This window comes from Lissotriton helveticus, chromosome 11 (assembly GCF_964261635.1).
Source record: "Lissotriton helveticus chromosome 11, aLisHel1.1, whole genome shotgun sequence".
In the NCBI taxonomy this organism is placed as follows: domain Eukaryota; kingdom Metazoa; phylum Chordata; class Amphibia; order Caudata; family Salamandridae; genus Lissotriton; species Lissotriton helveticus.
In genome coordinates, this window is record NC_136072.1 from 42,344,534 (window position 1) to 42,366,872 (window position 22,339).

Consider the following 22,339-nt stretch of genomic DNA (forward strand, 5'->3'; position numbering starts at 1 on the left):
GAGACTTTTTCTTCGAGTCAGAGGATTCCTTCCCTGAATGATGCCTTGAACTGTGCTTCCTCCTCTTATGCTTTCTCCTCGAGGAGCTCGAAGCATGACCTGAAGCCGACTTAGATCTAGACCTAGATCTTTCTCTGGACCTTGACTTCGCTTTAGATCTCGACTCCTCTCCAGATCTCGAACCCGCTCTGGATCTCGACGCCGATCTCGACTTCGATCGAGACCTTTGCTTCGACTTCGATCGTCTCGACGTCGATCTCGAATATCTTCCAGTATCCTGTTTTACCTTCGCTAAAAGTAGTTTAGCTTCACGCTCCCGAAGCGCCTTTGGGTTCATTTTAAAATAGGAACTGCAGTTTTTAACGTCGTGATCCGAACCAAGACACCACAAACAATCCTTATGTGGGTCAGTGATAGACATCATGCGGGCACAAGACCTACATTGCTTAAAGCCTGTTTTCCTCAACGACATCTTCGGTGAAGAATTAAGTCGTAAAAGAGAAACAGTGACAATTAAATAACAGCTAGATACTAAGTATCGCAGAAGATCCCGAAAACCGTTAGCGTCGAAGACGCGGAAAAAAGGGAACTGACGTCATCACGCCGGCGTGGGCCTGATATGGGGTCGGTGACGTCAGACGGAGTCGCGCGCGATGCCGTGCTCCTGTGACGTCGCCCACGTCGGCGTACTACGAAGAAAATTTCCGAACGTTGCTGACGCAAGGGGGATATTCACAAGGTGAGGAATCCACACGGCAGATGTTTCTATCAGAATGGAAGAATACCAGCAGCCTTTGTTTTTTGCTTTGATATATGATGCAAGACATTACCATAGCAATAAAGATATATGCCGTGTTTCCAACCTGCATATGTGCACTGTTTCGGCAGGAAGACAAAGTTAATTAGTACACATTACAGGAATTTTACCTGCCATAGAAAGAGAGATTAAGTGATTTGCCCAGAATCAAAGGATGTTCAGCTAACGCCCAGAATTAAAGTTTGTTCAGCTAATACCCAGACTTAAAGGTGGGTCCCCAGCTTCAAAATTAACACCTTTGGCTGTGGCAGTTATCACACCCTAATCCCACACACTAATATTAAATCTTGAAGAACTATTCTAGGAGTGCATTGGTACTGTGTGCTTACATTAACCTAATATTGGGCCCGATTCACAGAACTAACTTAAGACAAAATCCTAAACTTACTACTTTTGGTATTCAGAGAAGTTAGGATTTTGCCTTAAGTTTGTCTTAAGACAGACTTAAGACAAACTTAAGTTAGGATTTTTTCTTAAGTCTGTCTTAAGACAAACTTAAGACAAAATCCTAACTTCTGTGAATACCAAAAGTAGTAAGTTTAGGATTTTGTCTTAAGTTAGTTCTGTGAATCGGGCCCTGAGTTATTTGGAGTTTATCGGTATTATAAGCTTAAATTAGCTTTATGTTGGTGTGTTTTATTAAAACATAAATATAATTGCGGGTGGCAATGATAACTTAAACACAGTGTATTATAGTGTAAGAAAAGAAATGCATGCATAAAGCAACAAATGCAGCCCTGGGATAGGGGTTTGTTTATATAAATACAGATGGAGTGACTTGGAGGTGAACAACATTTGATAACAAATGTAAAACTTACAATGTGGGCAGCTTTGTATAAAATGTTATTAAAAAAGCAACTATATCAGCAAATAGAGTACATATATTCCTTCTAAAACATTAGGAGAAGCAAGCCGTGGTGAGATATGGAGCCCGATGTATTAATTATGGTCATAGGTTCAAATCCCTACATGTGGTCTGAACCTTTTATCCTTGTGAGGTTGATAAAATAATTACTGTTAGGTAATATTAAATAAGTTTTATTTAGCCAAAAATGCCCATGGGTGAATGTATGCTTTATAAATACATGAAACAGCTATATACAGAGGGATTGAGGCAATACAGTACAGCACTTAACAACCAAATAAGTAGGGTCAATTGTTAATCCATGTGTGGTACACAGAAACAGGAGTACAACCCCTCTCTAGTCCACTTTGAAAGAAACTTTCAAAACAACATTCATCACTAGTGGTCCAGCACTCACAGAATTGTAAACAATATGTCTGGTTAGTGAGAGTTCAGCATATGTTCACCGATGATTTGTACTGAAGGCACATCTAAATATTTCATACAAAACTTAAATTACTGCATCTAACGAAAGTATCTCATATCAATTATTCTTTATTCATGTTCTTCATTTAAAAACGCCATTGGATAGTAGATATAGTAGCCAATGCATTTCGTCCTGCACGGACTTCTTCAGGGCCTCAAAAAATATATACAAAATATTTACAGTATGTACAACTATATACATTTTTTTTTAAACGCAGTGCTGGATTTCTACACACTTATTTTAATTTACTCAAAATTCTATAAACACAAAGTGCTTCATATAAGTACTCATAGGGTTTGTACAATACAAACCTATACAGAGTAATACAATTAGCTGAACACGCTATCATGATTAGACATCTTCTCTTCATATTAATTCCGGAAGCTCGAAACACAGATTTTATGTATGTTGGAAAACTTTCCTAATGAGTATTCAAAAGTCCCTTTTTCTCATACATTTCACATATTACAGTCTAATGTTATTATTCAGGCAACTATAAAAAAAAATTCTAGATAGACATAGTTAGTCAATTTCAGAGAGAGAAGTCTTATTTTGAATCATACTTCCAATATGTATACAAATGTCTTTGTTACAATTTGGAAATGTGCTTTGTCGTCCTAAGTGCACTGGGTATGCCCAGACGTTGGTCCCGGGCTTGCTGTGCCGCTGGATTCAAGCTATCCTGGCTGATTAGGGGTGAAATCCAAAAACCGGTCCTAGGATGCTTGTTTCCAGTCCATGGAGGACCTGGCTTGGAAGTTCGGGCTGGACTGTTCCCATGAGGCACAGGGTCAAGACTGATTTGCATATGGCCAGGTCTAAACTGGGGTGGCATGGTGAGCAAAAGAATGATGGATTTAACCCAGATTTCTTGACTGGGGGTGAATGTTTTGATTTGTAGTAATATATATCTAGAGCCAAATAACAAAGTAGTAAAAATGTAGTGTTGGTGATATATATAAACTTTATTTTTATTTATATTTCACAAAAATACAGACGTTAAAACCATGAAACACGCAAAATATTAGCAAATGTGCGTTTTACAGAGAGAGTAAAAAACTAGGCACGATCTAATGAAAAAATATTTCCAGCAAGTAGTAATCACCAGAATTGTTTGATGTTATCACGGGACAGGTGCTGTGTTCAGTGAATGCTAAAACCAGAAACTAAATATACAAATAAATTCAGAAATGCAGTTGTAGGGTAGGGATTTCTTTTATATTAATTCACATAAAGTTACTTAAGGTGAACAACTTTCTGTGTTTAAACTCATAAAAAGATGAAACGGCTACATTAGGCTGGTGCTGCTATGAAGGGGGAGCTGATTGGAGGTTTGCTACCTGGCCTTAAAATATACTACACACGCATAGACAGCATAGCAGCATGCCTAAAGTGTGGGTGGCATAATAACAGATGTCTAGTGTAATAATAACAAGAGTGCATGCCTAAAGTGTGGTTGGCATAATAACAGATGTACTGTGGAATAGTAACAACCGCGCACTCGCCTCAACGAGCCTTAGCAGCCTTTTTAACATATAACCGCATGAAATATATAATAAATACTGTTACAAAATAGAAGAAAGAAAATGTACGCACGAGGCCAGCAAAACAACGCAAGTACACTACCAAATAAAGCCCATGTACTCTCACATCGGGTGACCATGTTTTGTAGCCAAAGTGCGTTCAGGCGAAAATAAACAAACAAAAAGAACTCGAGCAGCGTGCGCGTCCCTGCTCATTCCGGCAGCAACACTCCATGGGAGTTAACTGGTAAGGAAAGGTGGGACATGCACCAACCATCAGCCATTAGCACACTTCCATTCTTAAATGAGACACACAAAAGCCAGTCCTAAGCAAAGGAGGAGTCAGACCCCACAAAGTAGATACAACAGACCGCCTGACAGTGCACGCGCTGTTTAGGCTCGACCGAAAAACTAGGGCAGCGCAAAGTCAAATTAGAACAATTGTGAGTCAGATACTAAGACACCTCCCGTTCACCTGAATTACCAGCAAGTTGAGATTGTAACCAGTAAAGCTTACTACACTAGGGGCTCTTTATCCCCGATTATCTACTCCACCTTTATCTCAGTATCTAAAATAGATTTTAAAATTTTAAAAAATACACTGTAGCGATCTGTTCAGATCTGTTCAGATGCAGTTTCACTGCACACATTTCTTCACACAACTTTCATCGCATAGTTGCCAAACCACTGGGTCATTTCATAAAAACTGAAAGCGATTGGATTTGCCAACTCTTGTTAAGCTAATCCCTTCTCCCCTATTACTTAACCTCAGTTATGTTTTATTTTTGCCCCTTTCTCCTTCTTTTCACTTCTAACATCTTTGTTATTTCAATTTACCTATTTGGAGATTTTTGTATCCTGAGGTAATGAAACTGAAAATAATACATCTCTTGGCATGGCCCGTCACGATATAACAAAATAAAAGTCACTCACTTGTCATTTGGGATGTACTCTGATATCTCAGCCAATAACATTCTTTTTGCAGGGCATCGTGTCTGCCTGGGGGAACAGCTGGCGAGGACTGAGCTCTTCATCTTATTCTCCAATCTTCTACGACACTTTACGTTCCACCTGCCAGAGGGGGTGAAGACAGTGAACCTCGACTTCATCATGGGAAGCACATTGCAACCACTGCCTTATCAAATCTGCGCTTTTCCAAGATGGACTCCAAATCATCACCCTGCAGAAGAGCCTTAGCAGTGGGTCACTTCCATCTAACTTGATTGCCTCAGAACAACAAGCATTTCCAATGCAATAGGTCTCACATTTACAAGAGTTTGAGCTATTGGCATTGTAAAGGACAATGCCAATAGCTTAACCTTTCAAAAAACAGAACGGAAGGTGCACTCAAATGAAGTCAATAGAGATAGTATTTATAAGTAAATTCTTCTTTATTCAATAAATGTTCTTGAAGCATAGGCACAGCCAACGCGTTTCGTTCCTTTTGCCTTTTTAGGAACTTCCTCAGGGCTGTAAAAATTACAAACATACATATACATAAATATACATTTAACATAACACATATAAAATAGACAAACGTAATAAACTAAATATGACTAACCCAATAGACAATGACTATTACAAATTACAATCCAAAGACAACCAATAAAGAAGTATAAAAGACACATCTTAAAATACAACAGTAAACACTCCAAAAACCCAGAATAAAATACTGTTGTAAACTACACTGGTATACCTATTATTTACAAAAAGATTTGTGACTTGAGAGGACTGATATACACATTATTTACAAAGACTTGTACTTCAGGAGGATCAACATAAGCGATTCCATATGCAGTATAATGTACGGAAGGTACTGAGAGTGAGATATCTTTACCTTACAATAGGCTTAGACCAATGTATACACTTCCTAATTAGAAAAAAACACATTGTACTAATTTCATCATCTATACAGGGTTTCCCAACGATAAACCGTATTACCAATACTGCTCAGGCAAAAATGAACTACAGTGGTCATAAGACATAAAGTGACAACAACGCAGAACGGTAAGTGACCAAATTTCTTACCAGGTTCTTGTTATATGGTATCTGTACACAAGAGTCGAATAGAATTAAATCAGAATTGTTGATAAGCTTCGTGGGCCAAAAATGGTGTCCTAAAAAATATATATAAAAAAATGGAATGAATTATAAGAGGTAGAAGTCCCAGCACAACATAGACCTAGTGCCGCGATATGCACTTCCCAAATGGAAACAACACCATGTAGAGCTGTAATACCTAAAATAGGTTTCTTAAATAACGATAGTATTTATGAAAATGCCTCAAACATATATACAAACTATAGTAGTCCTAAGGCAAAAAAACAGAATCTAGTATTGCAGGACGGTAAACAATCAATATGCTTACCGGGTTCTTTATGAAACGTAGAAATGTTTTCTGGAGCCAAACACAAAATTTGGTCAAGGATGGCGGTAAGCACAGCGGATCAAAGAAGATATCCTGAAATAGTACAAAAATTGAAAAGAAGGGGTTGAACCCCCCCTTCATTTTATGTATTCTTCTTTATCCCTAAACGTATCAACCTGGCTGAGATGGGTTTTATCATCCACCTCCTATGACATTACTTACCTTGTATATTATTCAATATTTACAAAGACCGTTATGGTTGATTGATGGTAAACTGAGGCCTCCCGCACCTAATTTCTTATTCAACCCCTTCTTTTCAATTTTTGTACTATTTCAGGATATCTTCTTTGATCCGCTGTGCTTACCGCCATCCTTGACCAAATTTTGTGTTTGGCTCCAGAAAACATTTCTACGTTTCATAAAGAACCCGGTAAGCATATTGATTGTTTACCGTCCTGCAATACTAGATTCTGTTTTTTTTGCCTTAGGACTACTATAGTTTGTATATATGTTTGAGGCATTTTCATAAATACTATCGTTATTTAAGAAACCTATTTTAGGTATTACAGCTCTACATGGTGTTGTTTCCATTTGGGAAGTGCATATCGCGGCACTAGGTCTATGTTGTGCTGGGACTTCTACCTCTTATAATTCATTCCATTTTTTTATATATATTTTTTAGGACACCATTTTTGGCCCACGAAGCTTATCAACAATTCTGATTTAATTCTATTCGACTCTTGTGTACAGATACCGTATAACAAGAACCTGGTAAGAAATTTCTGCGTTATTGTCACTTTATGTCTTATGACCACTGTAGTTCATTTTTGCCTGAGCAGTACTGGTAATACGGTTTATCGTTGGGAAACCCTGTATAGATGATGAAATTAGTACAATGTGTTTTTTCTAATTAGGAAGTGTATACATTGGTCTAAGCCTATTGTAAGGTAAAGATATCTCACTCTCAGTACCTTCCGTACATTATACTGCATATGGAATCGCTTATGTTGATCCTCCTGAAGTACAAGTCTTTGTAAATAATGTGTATATCAGTCCTCTCAAGTCACAAATCTTTTTGTAAATAATAGGTATACCAGTGTAGTTTACAACAGTATTTTATTCTGGGTTTTTGGAGTGTTTACTGTTGTATTTTAAGATGTGTCTTTTATACTTCTTTATTGGTTGTCTTTGGATTGTAATTTGTAATAGTCATTGTCTATTGGGTTAGTCATATTTAGTTTATTATGTTTGTCTATTTTTATATGTGTTATGTTAAATGTATATTTATGTATATGTATGTTTGTAATTTTTACAGCCCTGACGAAGTTCCTAAAAAGGCAAAAGGAACGAAACGCGTTGGCTGTGCCTATGCTTCAAGAACATTTATTGAATAAAGAAGAATTTACTTATAAATACTATCTCTATTGACTTCATTTGAGTGCCCCTTCCGTTCTGTTTTTTGTATTTCAACAATTTATACATCCTACGGCAGCGGATGTTGGAAGGGGTTGCACCACCTTAACTCAAGAACAAAATGAACCGTAGTGCTTGACCTGGTCTGCTGCCTTTGGTCTTTTCGGTTTTACAGCTTAACCTTTCACATTTACAAGAGTTTGAGCTGTTGGCATTGTAAATGACAATGCCAATAGCTTAAACTTTCCCAAAAGCAAGACTTAACACATTGCAAATGCAATTCTTGGAAAGTGCCCTGTGCCGCGCTTTCATGTTAATGTAGGCCAAGCCCCTTTCTTTAGACGAGGCACGTCTAAAGCCACCATTAAAGTGAACGTGCAGCATGGGGCAAAAAAACCCATCTCTTTGTCACAAATGCTTTTTTTGTATAAGTACCCCATGCCGCAATTTCACTTTAATTGCAGCTGCGCATCATGCTTTAGACACAGCTTGCCTAAAGAAAGGGGTATGGCCGACATTAAAGGGAAAGCACCGTATGGGGTGCTTTTACTAAATATTTGCACCTCAATTGGTCTCGCATTTGCAAGAGTTTAAGCTATGGTCATTTATAATGCCAATAGCTCAAACTCTGGTAAATGCGAGACCTATTTCATTGCAAAGAAGTAGCCATGATTCTCCCGGGCTGCTTTGAAAGTGAAAGCGCACATGGCGCACTGAATGTTGCAGGCTAGCATATCATGCCTGCAGTACCAGAAACGAGTGCTTACAGACTAAACATAACGTCTAACAACAGAAGTCAAAGGGCCTGTCCTCATGGGAGGTTACAAATGAAGACAAGGAAAGTTTGCTGAAAGACAGGAGGAGAAACCGCTGAACAGATTTACACCAAACTTGTCATGAAATTAGAACTTCTCTCAGAGAGCGCGCTTAGTTAGGTTCAGTATAAATCTGTTCTCTAGTTCTTTAGATATTCATATTTAAGAAAGGTGATGGTCAGGATTTAAAGGGTCAATACCTTTGTATATCTTGTCAGTAAAAAACATTTGTTAATTTGCTTATAACCTTGACAACCTTTGAAGAATATGCCTACAATTCGGTAGATACTAAGGATATTTAAATTGTTATTAGTAATTTCAAATGTGTGCTTATCCACAAAGGTGGGGCAGTTAAAGGGGCGGGAGAGTTTTCATTTCCTAATTTTTTTGACACTGTGTGATAAACCTGAAGAAGCCTTGGCAGATGCTAGGAGGGATTAGTTTTCAATCGATATGTACGTTATTTGCAATCCATATGGTTGTGGACATAGTTAAGGGGGTGGATCAATAAAATGTTAATTTGCTTAAAACTTTAGCGCTGTTTGATCAATCTGTGTGAAGTATGGCAAGAATCTATCAAGTGATACCCAGAGAAGTTACATCAGGTTTCCAAAGAGAAGCTAAGTTAAAACGGGGAATATTTTTGATTTTCTAATACCGTTGGCACTGTTTGATGGATCTGCACAAAAGGTAGCAGGGACTTACTGTGTTTAACATTCTATTAGTATTTTTAAGCTCATGTAGATCCATCATGGGGACCCGAGTTATAAATGGGGATCGATTTTTTTTAATTTGCAATAACATTGGCACTCTGTGATGAATCTGCACAGAATTTGGCAGAAGCTGGAAGCTGTGGATTTTGAGTGCAATGTCAGGTTTTGTGCCAATCCATCAAGGGGCAACGTTAAGGGGAGGAGGAGCAATACAAAATTCAATTGCCTATAACATTAACACTGTTATTAATCTGCACCCATTATGGCAGGCAGTTAGAGAGTTACACCAACTGCAAGCGTTTCCGGTTGTGTGCAGATCCAATGGGGGTGAGGGTTTATAGAGGTGATGAAAGCATTATTTTATTTACTGCTAACCTTGACACCATCTGATGGATCTATACAAAATTTGGCAGAAACTTAACATGTTTAGCCTACTTTGGGTTTTTTCGATTTCAATCAAGACCATCAAGGGGGAGGGAATTTTAAAGAAGGGTAAAAGAAGTGTCAATCTGATTGTAAATTTGATATTATTTGATGAATCTGTACAAACAAAATGTGGCACAAGTTTACTGGGTTTAGCTTATTGTTGGTTATGTCAAGTATTGAGCAGATCCATCAGGAGGGTGAGGCAAAGATAAATTAGAGTTTCCCAACTGACAACTTGGATGCCCTTAAATTAGGTTCCATGAAGTTTGGCAGATTGCAAACTTAGCCCAGTACAAGGCCAGAGAACCTCTGCAACCAACCCTGAAGCACACCTTTAAGGCAGTTGGACAAAGGGCCTGGCCCAAGGCTGTGCATCAAGCAGATTGGGTACATTGCAGGTTGTGTGCTGTGGGGGTTGGGCTCGACGCAGGGCCTTTCCCTGCAGCCATTCCAAGCAATGCACAGCAATAGGAGTTGAGCAGCATGGTTTGGACGGCCACGGAGCTTTAGGAACAGAAAGCTAGCCCCACTGCAGCGGGCAACTCCTAAAAAAACAATGAATTTCAGTTAAAACACACTTGTTGTTATTTTGATCACTCTTTTGTTTGTTACTGTACCTTTTCCTAATTGGTATTTTGAGCATGGTGGGTAGTTATGGCATGCGTTGTAAGCGATACATATTTTCCTTAACTGAGAACCAAGTACCCCACTGTAGAACTGGACTCTCTCAGGGTAGTGAAGCAGAGCAGTCCATGGCCTACTCGGGGAGGCAGTGAGGGCTGGGTACCGACAACTTTGTTATAAAAAAGGCAAAGCTCAATACATACTTATGAATTCCTCCACCTATACTAGTTACAATAAAACACCAAAATGGTGCTATAATCAATAAGGTAGGCCGACTGGCTCTGCCAAGGTGTCACCACACTAAAAATCACTTGTGGGAATTTACTTTGCATGTAAGTATTTAAAAACACAACAAATAACAATAGTTTGATGTTATTTTGAAAACAAAAGGTAGATGTAAAGAGGGTTGGGGTCATTTTTGGGTTCCTGGGTGGGTAGAGGTTAAGCATGGGGTAAGGGTGTTTTTAGGATTACGGGGTGGTTAGAGGTGTCGTGATTTTAGGGTAAAGAGAGGGGCAGAGATAAATGCAGGTATGGGTGATTTTAGGGTTAAGGGTTGAGTAGAGGTAATATGGGAAAGAGTGATTTTAGTGTTAAGGGATGGGCAGATGTAAATGAAGGTAATGGTGATTTTAGCATTATGGGGTGGCAAGAGATAATGGAAGTTAGGGTGATTTTAGGGTTAAGTGTTGGGGATAAATAAAGGAGAGTAAGGAGGAATTTAGGGTTTAGGGGTGTACTGAGGGAAGTACAGGTGTAATTTTAGGGCTAAGGCTTTAGTAGAAGTAAAGGCGGTAATGGTTTATCAAAGTTCAGCAAGGGGTCAAGGTAAACGCAGGTAACAGCTCTTTATTTAAATTAAAAATAGGGGCTTGGAGTAGTTACACCCCAAAACGAACCAAATAAAAGGGGGTGTACACCCCCATAAAACAAATATATATATAAATATATATATGTGTGTGTGTGTGTGTGTGTGTGTGCGTGTGTGTGTGTGTGTGTGCGGGAATGAGAAGAAACTGCAGCCGTACCTATAATTTAAAGAGATGTCAGGATGAGCCCGTATTTAGATTCATGGAAAGGGGATACCTGAGAGAGTCCTTAGAGAAGTCAGTGGTTCCATTGAGTAGAGAGCCCTTACTTTTCACAAATACACATATGAAAAAAATATAAGAAATGCAGTCCATTCATGATAAATAACTACATCCAGCACACAGGAAATGGAGCTGTGAGCTGTCATCTGTAAACACAGGCATCTAATCCATAGGATCCAATTTTTTGGACCATTACTCCCAGGTCACCCTCTAGCATTTAAAGGACTCGATGAGAGATGCCCTGGTTAAGAGCCCCCCAGAGGTTATAGAGCAGAATTGCTGGTTATAACAAGATAACGGCTTACGTAAGTGCAACAGATGCAAAGTCTGTGTATTTGGCATACACACCGTAGAATACATGACTCCCTTCCATGATAAACCAATTAAGATTGTTGTTTCTTAAAGTTATAAGACTGAGTTTGAGTATTTTCTTATGAGTGCAAATTGATCAGTATCCATTACTGCAGGTCCGTAAAAGAATCCTGCAGGACCAGAGGAGGGAATGGAAAAGATATCACTCCAACAATGCCAAAACAACTTAGAGGTGGTAATTGTGAGCAGTTACTTAGGCAATCAGACAAAAGGTACTTTATCAACTTAGACTACAAGTCATTAAATGGTTTAAATCTTGGAGAAGAGATGTATACGTTTTTGTAATTTAGATTTTGCTGCATTCCCTCACTATCAGTAGTAAAGTGCCTGATTAAGGTTGTTGGTAGGGATAAGAGGGGGACTGGTTTTGATAATTTTTATTTTGGATTCTAATTTAGGTTCTATTTGGTGTTCAAATTTGGACATAATTTTTTAATTTAGAAGGTATTTTGGTTCTCTATTGATTTTAAATCATGGAAATGTGCACTTTTATCAGGGATTTTAAATTTTTGGAGTGTAAAGCCCACTGGGGCATAATTGTGGAAACATACACTTTGCCTACTTGGGCTTAATTGTATTGTGATGTGAATGACACGGATACATAGCAGAAAGAAATAATTGCATATTATACAAATCAAGACCTGAAATTGATGTGCTGAATAAGAGAAAAAATCATCAGAAATCATGATTTATTTGCATTGTTCTAATTGTTGAAGTTGAGAGACAAAATTAATTTGCACTAAAAATGTTTTTGCACTATTTGTAACATTTTAATGAAATGCCACACTAGAATTTGGCAGTGTCTTTGAACTATGATAGATATAGTCTTTTTTTATCACATTTAGGGCCAGATGTAGGAAGCCTAATTCCGGTCTGTAACGGCCGAAATTACCGAATTTCGTCCGTTACCGACCAGAATTAGACTTTTCAGATGGAGGGGCCTAATTTAAGGTTTTGGTAGGTAATTTAAGGAATCGGTAAATTACCGAATTCTTAAATACCGATTCGGTAAATTACCGAATCCTAAATGTAGGGAGCACCCAAATGGGTGCTTTTCCCATTTTAGGATTAGTTATTTACCACCAACTACAAGTTGGTGGTAAATATCGAAAACCCCAAAAGAAGCATTTTTTTGCAAATTATTACACAGTGCCATGTGGCAGACATACATGCCCTTTGGACTGCCACATGTGCAGCCATGCACTATACAGGGGTGCAACAGGGTGTCAATGTGACACCCTGCCACCCTTGTAGGTCTACCCCTTATTACCGATTCAGTATTTACCGAATCGGTAATTCTCATTCATTCCTATGGGCCTCCAGGCCCATAGGAATAAATGGGGAATACCGATTCAGTAAATACCGAATCGGTATTTACCGCATTGCACCAAATCGGTAAAATTTACCCATTCATTAGGTACATATCGTTTACCGATTCCAAAATACCGAATCGGTAAAATTAAATTCTGGAGAGTATTTTGGTATTTGGATTCCTTGAGGATCGAATGTTGTGTGTATATGTATGTATGTATGTAGGTATGTATGTAGGTATATATATATATATATATATATTCGTTCCAAACAAACCTCCTGATAAGGCAAGAAATTTATTAGGCAAGTAGACAAACAACGCGTTTCGCCCTTACGGCTTGGTCACGCTCGCCAAACAATGGAAGTTGCCATCTTAAATACAATACATTCAGACACATGTAAAAAAAAACACAGTGCAAAGATACAAAAATTGTAAAACTGGCAGACATTTTAGCATGGGCTCATGGCAATGATGATACCATCTTCAATTGCTAGTGGCATATCCAAAATACATGCATTTTTACCATATATCTATGACAGTCTTTGTTATCATATACAATGCCCAAAATCATGTAAAGATAATCAATGCTAATATTTATATCACAATTATCATTTTCAAATTTCCATGAGAATCCAATCTAGTATCCCGATACTGATGCTACAGAACAATATATTTCTTTGTAATAAACATGATAACATTATTAATACGGAACTAAAATCAGTTTGTTCCGATTCCGTGTCACGTGCTTGACACACTTATAGAAGCGCTCTCGTCATTGGTTCAGCCGTTAATGTTGCTGTGCCGAGTTCTTACATTTGCTCCGTTCCTCAAGGCTGGTTGCTAAGTAACCGAAAGCCACCATAGTATAGTAAGGTAATACTTGCAACTCCAGCCATAATCTTACCCTAAATACCAGGAAAGCGAAATATTGCATTTCGTGCCAAGCCCCAGTGGGCGATATCCAACCTCAGGTATGGTATGCAAATGCGGCATAAGAGTTCGTACATTCTCGCCCCAGTGGGCATATCTCCTAGAGCTCCATTCCATGATTACATAGCATCTTAGATTCATAGTTCGTCAGTAAACACAAGTGCCCCCAATCTGTAAAAAATACAATAAAATCTTCTTAAAAACAAATGGATTGCAGATATTCTTCATAGCCAACATTCTTAAATATTTACTCATGTAAATGTATAGCCAATTCTAAACTAACATTTAATCCATTGGGTACCAGACAATCAAGATCTATAATGTAACGGGACTCCAATTTTCTTAAGGATAACTCCCTGTTGCCCCCTCTTACACCTAGATATACACAATCAATCACAGCCATCTGGACCAAAGTCTCGTCCTGCATGTGTTTCTCATGAAAATGTCTTGCAATGGGATCGCACGTAGATGTTCCAAAACTCTTTTTTTTGCTTTGTACTCCCAATATACCACTTATTACATGGGCAGATTAAAACATAAACACTGTAGGTGGTATTACACAATAGTTTTTTCTTTGTGACAAACTCTCTAGACGAATTGGGCACCAACAGTTTTTTGACATTTCTGCTGTTCTTACAAGCCTTACACTTTTGACAGCATCTAAACGCAGGAGTATTAGAGTTTTGGCTGCCATCCATGCTTGTCACATAATTGTGACTCAATTCATCTCGTAAGGATCTACTTTTCTTAAATGTGATCTGAGGATTACCACTGAGTTTCTTCTTAAGGTGGTCATCAGTCATAAGAACATGCCAGTGTTTTTTTTAAATTCTTCGTATATCGTTCGCCTGCGCTGAAAAAGTGGTAATAAATCTGATGCTGTCACTATCCTCTTGCTCCTTTTTCAGATGTAACAATTCCTCCCTGCTTTTCATCTCCACTTTTGCAATAGCAGTGTTGATAGTTTGCTTATTGTACCCTCTGTCAAGAAATATTTGACGCATCACTGCTTCCTCCTCTTTATAGGCCACCATGGTGCTGCAGTGCCTCCTGGCGTGCAACAGCTCGCAATAAGGAATACCGTGCACAAGGTTCTGTGGATGGCAACTCTTGGCACTCAGGATGCTATTACCAGCAATACTTTTTCGGAACAGTTTGGTTGTTAGTTGATCGTCATGTACTTCCAACAATACATCCCAAAATTCCATCCTGGTCCTGCTGATGTGCTCCGTAAATTACAGATTTAACGTGTTACAATTAAGTTTATCAATGAACTTTCTCACTGATATTGCATCTCCGCACCAAATGAAAAAAATATCATCAATGTACCTCAGCCACAGGGCAATGTTGTTAATTCTGCCATTTCAGTGACAACCTGCTCCTTCCACCAGCCCATGAATAAATTTGCCTAACTGGGGGGTGAAGCAGGTTCCCATGGCAGTGCCCTGTGACTGCCTGTACATGATGTCATCAAAGATAAAAAAAATTGTTCTTTAGATAGAATTCGATCATTGATAGGATCATTTGAGAGTGGTGAAACAGGGAGATAGATCTCGTTTTGAGAAAGTGTTGAACGGCTATTAAACCCTGATTGTGTTGAATGCTGGTATATAAACTACTCACATCAAGGGAAACAAGTGTGTAATTTGTTTCCCAATGTATACCATTAATCACAGTTAGGAAATGAGTAGTATCTTTTAGATAGGATGGCAGTGACACTACATATGGTCTTAAGTAGTGATCAATATACTTGGACGTATGCTCCAATAGTGACCCTATAGAAGAAACTATGGGTCGTCCTGGGGGATTACTCTGATCTTTATGGAGTTTAGGGAGTAAATATAAAATGGGAACTCTGGGGTGGGCACACTATAGATAATGATACTCCTCCCATTCCAGCAGTCCCCTCTCCCTCCATTCAGCAAGTTGGTCCCTGAATGTAGTGTTGGATTTCAGTATTTCATCATTAGTCGTTTTGCAATAGCAGGTAATGTCGTTGAGTTGTCTTAGCCCTTCTTCCAAATATTTCTCCTTATCCAATACAACGAAATTTCCCCCTTTGTCAGATTGTCGAATAACAATCCTTTTGTCTGATCTTAAACTATCAATGGAGATGATTTGATCCTCCGTGAGGTTTTTCTTGTTAATAGGTATTTTACGGTAACAAATTTTATGTAGATCTTGCAAAACTCCTTTTTCAAATGTATCAATAGCTTCACGCTGTATTTTAAGGAAAAAATACAGATTTCGGCCTGAAATTAGAACTAGGATTAACCCCCAATTCAGTGCCCCAAGACCCCCAATCAGGTGTGGACTCAACATTCTCACTGTCTTCATTCAATCAATCAATCAAGACATTTATAGAGCGCACTACTCACCCATAGGGTCTCAAGGCGCTGGGAGGGGGGGGGGTGCCGTTACTGCTCGAACAGCCAGGTCTTGAGCTTCTTCCTGAAGGAGAGGTGGTCTTGGGTCATGCGCAGGTCGGACGGGAGTGAGTTCCAGGTCTTGGCAGCCAGGTAGGAGAAGGACCTTCCTCCTGTTGTCGCTCTTCGGATGCGGGGGACGGCGGCGAGGGCGTGGCTGGTTGATCTGAGGAGGCGCGTGGGAGTGTAGAAGTTGATCCGGTTGTTGAGGTAGCTCGGGCCTTGGTCGTGTAGGGCTTTGTGCGCGTGGGTGAGGAGGCGGAAGGTGATTCTCTTGTTGACCGGGAGCCAGTGCAGGTCTCTCAAGTGTCCGGAGATGTGGCTGTGTCGGGGGATGTCGAGGATGAGTCTTGCTGAGGCGTTCTGGATCCGCTGGAGTCTTTTCTGGAGCTTGGCGGTGGTTCCGGCGTAGAGGGCGTTGCCGTAGTCCAGTCGGCTGGTGACGAGGGCCTGGGTGACCGTCTTCCTCGTCTCGGTGGGGATCCACCGGAAGATCTTCCGTAGCATGCGCAGGATGTTGAAGCATGACGAGGAGACGGCGTTGACTTGTCTGGTCATGGAGAGGGAGGAGTCCAGGATGAAGCCCAGGTTGCGCGCGTGGTCCGTCGGCTTGGGTGCGGTGCCCAGGGCGGGGGGCCACCAGGAGTCGTCCCAGGCGGAGGGCGTGGCGCCCAGGATGAGGACTTCCGTCTTGTCCGAGTTCAGCTTCAGGCGGCTGGTCGACATCCATTCGGATACCTCTCTCATCCCTTCGTGCAGGTTGGCTCTGGCGGCGTCGGGGTCGTTGGTCAGGGAGAGGATCAGCTGGGTGTCATCGGCGTAGGAGATGATGTTCATTCAAAGCATGTAACATTTCAATATCACATACATTAAGATTGCTTTCAGTGACTCCTTTACTCACAATTCCAGATTCCTTTGGTTTAGTGCAGAACCATTTCTTAAGCTTCAATTTTCTTGAAAATAGAAATACATCAATCTTTGTCTGGGTGAAGTTCATGTTGGACGACGGGCAAAACAAAAGACCTAGCGCCAAGGTCTCAATTTCACAAGGTGAAAGAGTCCTTTGAGAGAGGTTTCATATTAGTTGTTGTTTTCTGCCCCTTGTTTCCATTCCCACTGGGGTTTTGGCGGCATTTATTCCTCCTCTTTTTGGCTTGTTGTTTGCGCCTGTTCTTCCTCTGTTTCCTCGACCCCGTCCTCTCAGCGTACCCCCATCTTGTTGAAATTCTGTCCTGTTTTGACTTATCATCTGGAACTGCAATAAAAAATTGCTCGATTTTCTTTTGGGGGTCACTCATTATTTCCTGATTCAGGCCAGAAGTTGAGGCATCTGATATGTTGCCATCCGATATATCACTTCCACTGATCTCTCTCATACATCCACCAACTTTAGATGTTGTAACTGTCACACCCAATTTTTTATCAACGAGATAATCATATTTTCTTTGGAATGTCAGAGTACGACCTGCCTGGTAATCCTTATAATCACGAAGGAACTTCCCCTGTTTCTTTGCTGTTATTTCTTCTTCTAGCTCATCCATTTTGATTAGCAATTTTTTATTATGTTCCTCCAAAGCCTATTTTGACATAAGTTGACTGATTTCCAATGTAATTCTATCAATTTCTTGCAGTAATTTAGCACGATCTTTTAGTACATATTTTACAAGAATCCGCATCATAGTCATTGAGCATGAGGCAGAATTATCAGACCATTCTTCCAATATGTCTGTGTCCGGATCTTCATATGTTAGAATCGTAAAAATACGGAGACCTCTGGGGACACGTTTAACCTCTATATACCGTTGTAGGGATTCAGCCTCCCACCATTTTGACAGTTCTTTTCTATACAATCTTTCCAAGGTACTAAGCAAGGCTTGCAGAATGATTTCTGTACTTATGTTAGGTACAGCTTCCAATTCATCTGTATTTGGTTCTTTGTTGGCAAAAAATAATTTGTCCGGTATCTGTTTGCGGCGAGCTTCTAAACCACTTGCCATCTTGAGATATTCCAATATCCTTGTCTGAAAACCTGTGCGTGTGTGATACCTTGCAATTCTATATTAGCTCACACACGCTCCCTTGCTACTGGATTCATGGGTAGTTGCAACCAGTCGCTGTATCCCAGCACCCTTCCTTCACGCGAAGCCCACAGCACCTCTCCTTCTCACCTGTGCGTGCTGCTGCGCCCCGCTCCTGGAGATCGCTTCAATACCACTATGGCTGCACAGGTCCCAATTCCAAATATTGACCGGCAATGAACACGGCACCCTTCCGTCAGCTGGACAATCCAACGGGCATATAGCACTACGCCTGAAATTACCGGTGTTAGAATCCAACAGGTGTCAGCTTGATCTCCAAAACTATTTTCCTTCCACCAATACCGGTAAGGAGATCCTCGGCTGTCGTGGGCGGTCCGAGTCAGGTAACCGGTACACCCAAATCTTTGTTCCAAACAAACCTCCTGATAAGGAAGAGGCTCGGACACCCAGAGTTTCTTGCAAGAAATGTATTAGGCAAGTAGACAAACAACGCGTTTCGCCCTTACGACTTGGTCATGCTTGCCAAACAATGGAAGTTGCCATCTTAAATACACCACATTCAGACACATGTAAAAAAAAAAAACACAGTGCAATGATACAAACATTTTAAAACTGGCGGACATTTTATTATCATGATACTGATGCTACATAACAATATATTTCTTTGTAATAAACATGATAACATTATTAATACGGAACTAAAATCAGTTCGTTCCGATTCCATGTCACGTGCTTGACACACTTATGGAAGTGCTCTCGTCATTGGTTCAGCCGTTAATCTCGCTGTGCCGAGTTCTTACATTCGCTCCGTTCCTCAAGGCTGATTGCTGAGTAACCGAAAGCCACCATAGCATAGTAAAGTAATACTTGCAACTTCAGCGGTAGTTGCAACCACTGTGCAGAGGTTTGACCAAAGCAAACATCAGAAATGTCAATACCAAATTCAGATCCAACAGCGGCATCACAAACAGTGGAATAGATGTTGTAGTCCTTCCAAAAACTGCATCACAACTGGTGAATGAAATAGGGAGGGCTGATCGGATACCCGAAGAAAAGCCAAAAAGGCAACATTTGACAGTGCCCGAAAAAAAGGCTTGTTGGGCGAGAGAAAGAACAAAGATCAGGACATCAGACAATATGGTCTTAAGTGGGTCAACTGATGGAACGAAAACAAACCACAAATTTGTCCCAAAGACAGGCGTATACTGTCTTTGTCGATGGACATCTCGCTCCCAGAATAACAAAGAATTTGGGGGTAAGGTCAATGGCATTCAGTTGCTGAAGCTCAATTTCAATACATGAAGGTGGGGAGTGTGCAGGCCAGGATGGAGAACCAGACCTGGCTTCTGCTGCAACAGTAGATCTTTCCAGAGGACCAGTCTGATCAGAGAGGAGATTTACAAGCCCAGGAGCTCTGTGCTAAATCCGAGCCACCAGGATGACTTGGGCCTGGTCGGTCCCGATTTTCTTGAGAACTCTGGGCAGGAGTGGTATCAGTGGAAAGGTGTATATGAGTCCCAAGTTTCAATCTAGGTGAAATGGGTGACTGCCCAAGAGACGCCTTGGGAACTCAAATGGACCAAAGTACTGACATTACACGTTCCCTGCAGTGGTAAACAGATTGAGCCATTGTTCTCCCCATTCCCAAAAGAGACCTTGCATCACCTCTAGGTGATGCAGACACTCGTGATCCATGAGTCTGTAGGCTGAGTTTGTCTGTAGTTCTTACATTTGCTCCGTTCCTCAAGGCTGGTTGCTAAGTAACCGAAAGCCACCATAGTATAGTAAGGTAATACTTGCAACTCCAGCCATAATCTTACCCTAAATACCAGGAAAGCGAAATATTGCATTTCGTGCCAAGCCCCAGTGGGCGATATCCAACCTCAGGTATGGTATGCAAATGCGGCATAAGAGTTCGTACATTCTCGCCCCAGTGGGCATATCTCCTAGAGCTCCATTCCATGATTACATAGCATCTTAGATTCATAGTTCGTCAGTAAACACAAGTGCCCCCAATCTGTAAAAAATACAATAAAATCTTCTTAAAAACAAATGGATTGCAGATATTCTTCATAGCCAACATTCTTAAATATTTACTCATGTAAATGTATAGCCAATTCTAAACTAACATTTAATCCATTGGGTACCTGACAATCAAGATCTATAATGTAACGGGACTCCAATTTTCTTAAGGATAACTCCCTGTTGCCCCCTCTTACACCTAGATATACACAATCAATCACAGCCATCTGGACCAAAGTCTCGTCCTGCATGTGTTTCTCATGAAAATGTCTTGCAATGGGATCGCACGTAGATGTTCCAAAACTCTTTTTTTTGCTTTGTACTCCCAATATACCACTTATTACATGGGCAGATTAAAACATAAACACTGTAGGTGGTATTACACAATAGTTTTTTCTTTGTGACAAACTCTCTAGACGAATTGGGCACCAACAGTTTTTTGACATTTCTGCTGTTCTTACAAGCCTTACACTTTTGACAGCATCTAAACGCAGGAGTATTAGAGTTTTGGCTGCCATCCATGCTTGTCACATAATTGTGACTCAATTCATCTCGTAAGGATCTACTTTTCTTAAATGTGATCTGAGGATTACCACTGAGTTTCTTCTTAAGGTGGTCATCAGTCATAAGAACATGCCAGTGTTTTTTTTAAATTCTTCGTATATCGTTCGCCTGCGCTGAAAAAGTGGTAATAAATCTGATGCTGTCACTATCCTCTTGCTCCTTTTTCAGATGTAACAATTCCTCCCTGCTTTTCATCTCCACTTTTGCAATAGCAGTGTTGATAGTTTGCTTATTGTACCCTCTGTCAAGAAATCTTTGACCCATCACTGCTTCCTCCTCTTTATAGGCCACCATGGTGCTGCAGTGCCTCCTGGCGTGCAACAGCTCGCAATAAGGAATACCGTGCACAAGGTTCTGTGGATGGCAACTCTTGGCACTCAGGATGCTATTACCAGCAGTACTTTTTCGGAACAGTTTGGTTGTTAGTTGATCGTCATGTACTTCCAACAATACATCCCAAAATTCCATCCTGGTCCTGCTGATGTGCTCCGTAAATTACAGATTTAACGTGTTACAATTAAGTTTATCAATGAACTTTCTCACTGATATTGCATCTCCGCACCAAATGAAAAAAATATCATCAATGTACCTCAGCCACAGGGCAATGTTGTTAATTCTGCCATTTCAGTGACAACCTGCTCCTTCCACCAGCCCATGAATAAATTTGCCTAACTGGGGGGCGAAGCAGGTTCCCATGGCAGTGCCCTGTGACTGCCTGTACATGATGTCATCAAAGATAAAAAAAATTGTTCTTTAGATAGAATTCGATCATTGATAGGATCATTTGAGAGTGGTGAAACAGGGAGATAGATCTCGTTTTGAGAAAGTGTTGAACGGCTATTAAACCCTGATTGTGTTGAATGCTGGTATATAAACTACTCACATCAAGGGAAACAAGTGTGTAATTTGTTTCCCAATGTATACCATTAATCACAGTTAGGAAATGAGTAGTATCTTTTAGATAGGATGGCAGTGACACTACATATGGTCTTAAGTAGTGATCAATATACTTGGACGTATGCTCCAATAGTGACCCTATAGAAGAAACTATGGGTCGTCCTGGGGGATTACTCTGATCTTTATGGAGTTTAGGGAGTAAATATAAAATGGGAACTCTGGGGTGGGCACACTATAGATAATGATACTCCTCCCATTCCAGCAGTCCCCTCTCCCTCCATTCAGCAAGTTGGTCCCTGAATGTAGTGTTGGATTTCAGTATTTCATCATTAGTCGTTTTGCAATAGCAGGTAATGTCGTTGAGTTGTCTTAGCCCTTCTTCCAAATATTTCTCCTTATCCAATACAACGAAATTTCCCCCTTTGTCAGATTGTCGAATAACAATCCTTTTGTCTGATCTTAAACTATCAATGGAGATGATTTGATCCTCCGTGAGGTTTTTCTTGTTAATAGGTATTTTACGGTAACAAATTTTATGTAGATCTTGCAAAACTCCTTTTTCAAATGTATCAATAGCTTCACGCTGTATTTTAAGGAAAAAATACAGATTTCGGCCTGAAATTAGAACTAGGATTAACCCCCAATTCAGTGCCCCA

General features: G+C 40.2%; 1 pseudogene across 1 annotated transcript in view; it reads left to right on the plus strand.

The window, feature by feature from the left end:
- Window positions 1-4,889, plus strand: part of LOC144790702 (cytochrome P450 2D28-like) — a 398,581-nt pseudogene extending 393,692 nt beyond the window's left edge. The window contains exon 9 of the transcript XR_013602251.1: window positions 4,657-4,889. The product of XR_013602251.1 is annotated as a cytochrome P450 2D28-like (transcript). The remainder of the gene's footprint in view (window positions 1-4,656) is intronic.
- Window positions 4,890-22,339: the final 17,450 nt, after the last annotated feature.